Here is a 6,795-nt window from a genome sequence, read left to right on the forward strand (position 1 = left end):
CCTGTCCTGCTGTGTTCCACCAACGTTTTGTGTGTGGTGCTTGAATTTCCAGCATCTGCAGATTTCCTCGTGTTTGCTTCACAACTCTCTGCAGTTTCTTGCAGTCACGGGCAATGTGAACATAGACCATTACAGAACAAGCCCATCGGCACGATGTATCTATGCCAACCAAAATGCTCACCTTAGCTAGTCCCATTTAATAGCATTAGTATCAATATTGGAGTTGGCTTATCATTGTCACCTGCACCCGAGATACAGTGAGAAGCTTGTCTAGAATACTGTTCCTACAGATCAGATCATTACACAGTTCACTGAGCTAGAACAAGGTGAAACAACGATGCAGAATGAAGTGTCACAGTTACAAAGAGAGTGCAGTGCAGGCAGACAATAAGGTTCAAGATCCTAATGTGGTAGATTGTGACATCAGGAGTCAATTTAATTGTACTGGGGAACCATTCAATGGCCTTACAACAGTGAGGTAGAAAATCATCAGCACATGAGACTCTGCAGTTTTATTTAAATTTATTAATTTATGGGATGTGGGAGTCACCAGCTAAGCCAGCAGTTATTGCCCATCCCTAATTGCCCTTGAGAAGGTGGTGATGAGCTGTCTTCTTGAAGCACTGCAGTCCCTGAGGTGTTGGTACACCCACAGTGCTGTTAGGGAGGCAATTCCATGATTTTGACCCAATGACATTGATGGAACGGTGATACGTTTCCGAGTCAGGACTGTGACTGACTTGGATGGGATTTCCAAGTGGTGGTGTTCCCAGGTGTCTGCTGTTCTCGTCCTTCTAGGTAGTAGTGGTCCTAGGTCTGGAAGGTGCTGTAAATCCAAAGCAACGCACACAAAATGCTGGAGGGATTCAGCAGGTCAGGCAGTCTCTATGAAAATGATTAAACAGTTGTGTTTCTGGACAAGTTCTTGAGCCTGGTGGGACATGCTTTCAGTGTTTTGTATCTTCTGCCCAATGGGAGAGGGAAGAAGAGAGAATGTTTGGGGTAGGTGGGGTCTTTGATTCTGCTGGCTGCTTTACTGAGGCAGTGAGAAGTGTAAACAGAGTCCAAGGAGGGAAGGCTGTTTTCCATGATGTGCTGAGCTGCGTCCACACCTCAAATCAAATCAACAGACACAGCTGAACGAGAGTATGTTCCTATGGGGCCGAAGTGCAAAAACATACACGCACATTCGAAATAACGAGAGAGAGAGAGAGAGAGAGAGAGAGAAAAAGAATATAGTCACGCAAAAAAACACATTTTTAGCCCAAGACCTTGAGTGACATCGTCCCAGCAGTCCAGCCTGTAATTCCACCAATCCAGCACTGGAGGGCAGCACCAACTGAGAACAAACACCGTGCTACAATGCCACTGGTGTCTTCTCCTCACCTGGGCTGCAGCAACAGGAAAGCCCATGGCTTGAGGCCTAGTCTTGCTACAACAGAAGTGGCACTTCTGCCTCGCTTCCTGTTTTCCATCAAACAAGGAAAACAGCCATGATCAATCAACAATTAGCAGAACGGCCTCATGCTCAAACATCAATAATCAAACTGAAATAAATGTGAACTTATGAACAGACTGAATAATTATCACAGAACAAGGAGAGCAGGAAAGGCCTTTTAAGGAATGTTGTGCAGGGACAGTCAGGGTATCACACCTGAGTGAGTTTTGTAAAGACGCTGGAGAGCTACAGGAATGAAGTTTAGGAGATGACATTCAGTCCTGGTGGTGATAAACCTGTTGCATCTCCCTGATGGCAATTTGGTCTTCCATAGTAGGGGAATTAAAGGCTATGGGGAAAAGGCAGGTTGGTGGAGGTGAGTTCATGGCCAGATCAGCCATGATCCTATTGAATGGCGGAACAGGCTCGATGGGCCGGATGGCCTCCTCCTGCTCCTACTTCTTATGTGCTTCTGTAGCTAGGCTTTTTAGACAGAGTGATGGGTTCCTGGAATGCCCTGCTGGGGGAGGTGGTAGCGGGTGATACAATAGGAACACTAAAGAGACCTGCATGGGTTAGGTTGATTGTAGAAGAGATCAGTACTGCTGGGGAGCCACTCCTCAGGACGCACAATAGCGCAGTGGCCAGCAGCGCCAGTGACCCGGGTTTAACTCCTCTGCAAGGTGTTTGTACCTTGTCCCCATGACTATGTGGATTTCCTCCCAGTGCTCTGATTTCCTCCCACATTCTGAAGGCGTATGGGTGAGTAGGTTAATCAGTCACATACGTGTAACTGGGTGACGTGGTCTGGCTATGCCAGAAGAGCTTGTTACTGTGCTGAATCTCTAAATGAACTATAGGTCGGCACAATGTTGTGCATCAAAGGGCCGGTACTGCCCTACACGGCTGTACAGAGTATTCTATGTTCAGAGTGGGCTGCCCACGTCAGGTACAGTTGTACACAGAAACCAATCCTTCAGTGTCAATGCGTTGGGCTGCAGATACGTTCCTGAGTTTAGATCCATCTGCCCACAAATGGACCATATCTTTCCTTAAAAATGACAACACAGGGTGGTGAAGAAAGTTTCTGTCACATTGGTCTTTGTATCGAGTACAGGAGTCAGGATGTTATGTTGAAGTTGTTGAGGCTGAATGTGGAGCATTGTGTGCAGTTTTGGTCACCAACATACAGGAAAATTATCGGGAAGTTTGAAAGTGTGCAGAGAGAATTTACAAGGATATTGCTGGAACTTGAGGACCTGCATTATTAGGAAAGGTTTAATAGGTTAGGACTTAAGAACATAGAACAATACAGCACATTACAGGCCCTTCAGCCCACAATGCTGTGCCGACCCTCAAACCCTGCCTCCCATATAACCCACCACCTTAAATTCCTCCATATACCTGTCTAGTAGTCTCTTAAATTTCACTAGTGTGTCTGCCTCCACCACTGACTCAGGCAGTGCATTCCACGCACCAACCATTCTCTGAGTGAAAAACCTTCCTCTAATATCCCCCTTGAACTTCCCTCCCCTTACCTTAAAGCCATGTCCTCTTGTACTGAGCAGTGGTGCCCTGGGGAAGAGGCGCTGGCTGTCCACTCTGTCCATTCCTCTTAATATCTTGAGATATTATGATATCCTTCATGATAGAGGTATACAAAATGATGAGGGGTATCGATAGGGTAAATGCAAGCAGGCTTTTTCCACTGAGGTTCGGTGAAACTAGAACTAGAGGTCATAGGTTTAGGGTGAAAGATGAAGAATTTAGGAGGAACCTGAGAGCAAACTTCATTTGGAGGGTGGTGACAGTGCAACGAGCTGCCAGTTGAAGTGGTGGATGTGGGTTCAATTGCACCATTTAAGAGGAGTTTGGATAGGTACATAGATGGAAGGGGTAGCGAGGGCTCTGGTCCAGGTGCAGGTCGTTGGGACTAGGCAGAATAATAGTTTGGCGCAGACTAGATGGGCCAAAGGGTCATTTTCTGTGCTGTAGTGTTCTATGACTCTATATCCTCGATACCTTCCCATTCATGGTACAGTACCTATCTAAGTGTTTCTTCAGATGTGTTGTTCCAGCTGCCTCAGCACCGCCTCTCTTTCTAATGTCACACAGCATCGAGGAACTGCATCTTGATGACTTTGTGCAAATTCTAGGAATCAGAATCTGGTTTATTATCCCTGATTTAGATGACATGTTTTGTGGCAGCAGGACAGTGCAAAGACATAAAGACATTATTATAAATTACAAATATAAATCTTGCAAAAAAAGAATATTGAGGTAGTGTTCATGGGTTCAATGTCCATTCAGAACTCTGATGGCGGAGGGGAAGAAGCTGCCCTGGTGTGTGTCTTCAGGCTCCTGTACCTCCTCCCTGAGGGTAACAATGAGAGGAGGGCACGTGCTGGATGGTGAGGGTCCTCAATGATGACTGCCGTCTTTCTGCGGCACCGCCTTCTGAAGATGTCCTCGATGCTGGGCAGAGTTGTGGCTGTGATGCAGCTGGCTGAGTTCAGAAGCAAAGACTTGGTATGGGAAATGTTAGAGGCAGATTTATCGAGAGGCTCTGAGCCGTGTTGGAGATGGTTTGGGGCGCCATGGTAGTGTAGTGGCTGGTGCGATGATATTACAGCTAGGCGCATCCGAGTCCAGAGTTCAAGTCCGGCACTTCCAGGGTTAAATCAGGGTGGGTCGCTGGGCGGTCTGGCTCAGGTGGGTCGAAGGACCTGTTCCATGCTGTATCTCTAAATAAGGAAAGAAAGAAAGGAAGGAAGAAATAGATAAATAAATAAGTAGGTAGGTAAATACTGATGTTTCTCTCCGTTTTCTTCCTCAAGACTACCACTGCAACAACATCTCCGAGCCGTTCTTCAATGGGATCAAGCTTTGGGGGCAATATCTCAATGACTTCATGGCACTCGAGAGACAGACCTCCAGTTGTGGGGAGCCACAGCCTTCCTGCTCACATGAGCCCCTGGCCTGCCACGCGGTGCCCCACAGGAGGCACAAGAGGTCCTACGCCCACTGCAAGAGGAAGCGTGCGCACTACCTGGAGCCTGACGAGCAGGAGATCCTGAGCCGGCTCTGTTGCAACTATGACCCACACAAGTTCACCAGGGCAGAGTGGACCATCAACCTGCAGGGATACGCGCCCAGGGAGAGGAAACCTGGGAGGTGCACTACCTCCTGCAGACACACGCACACGGACGTCGACATGTAGGGGAGAGGCTTGTGCACTGCCTCTCTCTGACCCCTGCATCTACTCAATCCAGCACCCCACCACCCACCACCGTCTCTCTTCCTCTCTTTTAATAAAATCAGATGACTTTGCCATAGACCCTGCACAACCTTCTTCTTGTATGCCTCTACTCAAATGTTATATATTCATCGCATTCTGCCATTAATAAAACAAAAGTCTTGAAAGTTGGAATGGCTATTTGCAATTTTTCTTCAGCCTGCCGACTATTTCAATCTTTTGGTTCTTATTTTGGCATCGTCGGGGTGTTTCAGCTCCGTGGTTGGGATCAGCTGTGGACGTTGTGTCCCAGCTATCTACGTGACGTACAGGCTGGAGCATACGATATGAAGAGCCCGTGCAGCGGACTGACTCCCCCTCTCCACACAGCTGATGAATCCAAAGGAACAGGAGAGACCGATGCGGTTCGGCACCAGCGGCATCAAAGAAGTTACCAGTCAGTGTTGAACTCACCGTAGACCTGCCCTATGGGCTCCAGCTCCAGACTTTTCCTCAGGGCTTAGTTCCCCATGTCCATGTATGGGTATAGCAGCAAGACAGCAGAGTCTGAGATAAGACCAAATGACCATAAGCCATTGGAACAGAATTAGGCCATTCAGCCCATCGAATCTCTCTGTTATTCCATTATGGCTAGTTCCAGATCCCGTTCGACCCCATACACATGCTCTCTTGCCATTTCCTTTGATGTCCTGGCTGACCAGGAAACAACTAACTTCCACCTTAAATATACCCATGGACTTGGCCTCCACCGCAGTCTGTGGCAGAGCATTCCACAGATTTACTACTCTCTGGCTAAAAAAATTCCTCCTTACCTCTGTTCCAAAGGGTCACCCCTCAGTTCTGAGGCTGTGCCCTCTAGTTCTGGATACCCCCACCATAGGAAACATCCTCTCCACATCCACCCTATCTAGTCCTTTCAACCTTCGGTAGTTTTCAGTGAGATTCCCCGGCATTCTTCTAAATTCCCGTGAGTCCAGCCCCAAAGATGCCAAACTCTCCTTATATGTTAACCCCTTCATTCCTGGAATCATCCTTGTGAACCTCCTTTGGACTCTGTCCAATGACAACACATCCTTTCTGAGATATGGGGCCCAAAACTGTTGACAATACTCCAAGTGTGGCCCAACTAGTGTCTTATAAACCTTCGTCCAATCCCTATACACCTCCATCCCCCACCAGGAAGGCCTCAAAACTCTCCGTTTCTTTCTGGGCACCAGACTCAACCAGTTCCCTCCACAACCACTCTCCTCCACCTAAATAACTTGTAAATAATATCTCCTTTGGCTGCTCCCACTTCCGTTAAACAAAAGGTGTAGCCATGGGCACTCGCACGGGTCCCAGCTATGCCTGTCTGTTGGCTATATGGAGCAGTCTATGTTCCAAGCCTACAATAATGACCATCCAGCACTTTTCCTACGCTACATCGATGACTGCATTGGTGCTGCTTCCTGCACCCATGCTGAACTCATCAACTTCGTCCACTTGGCCTCCAACTTCAACCCTGCCCTCAAATTTACTTGGTCCGTTTCCAACACCTCGCTCCCCTTTCTCTATCTCATCTTCTCTGTCTCCAGAGACAGCTTGTCTACCAATGTCTATTCGAAACCCACGGACTTTCTCAAATACCTGGACTACACCTCGTCCCACTCTGCTACTTGTAAAAACCCCACCCCCTTCTCTCAATCCCTCCATCTTTGCTGCATCTGCTCTCAGTTGAGGCTTTTCATTCTAGAATGAAGGAGACGTTTTCAAAGAAAGGGGCTTCCTTTCCTCCACCATCAACACTGCCCTCAACCGCATCTCATCCATTTCATGCACGTCTGCTCTCACCCCATCCTCCTGTCACCCCACTAGGGATAGGGTTCCTCTTGTCCTTGCCTATCGCCCCACCAGCCCCCACATCCAGCAGTGTCGGTGCGGGCAGCGGAGCGGGAGCAAGGAGTGCTCGAGGTTGACTGAAGATCGGAGGATCAGCCGTTGTAGGTAGGCCGAGACCGTCGGACCTACCTGGAGAGTACCTGAGGAGGAAGGTAAAACTGCGCAGGCGCGGGTGATGTCAGCGGCGAGCGCGGGGTTTAAAAAGAGGCCCACTTTTAGGAGC

This window comes from Hypanus sabinus, chromosome 2 (genome assembly GCF_030144855.1).
Source record: "Hypanus sabinus isolate sHypSab1 chromosome 2, sHypSab1.hap1, whole genome shotgun sequence".
In the NCBI taxonomy this organism is placed as follows: domain Eukaryota; kingdom Metazoa; phylum Chordata; class Chondrichthyes; order Myliobatiformes; family Dasyatidae; genus Hypanus; species Hypanus sabinus.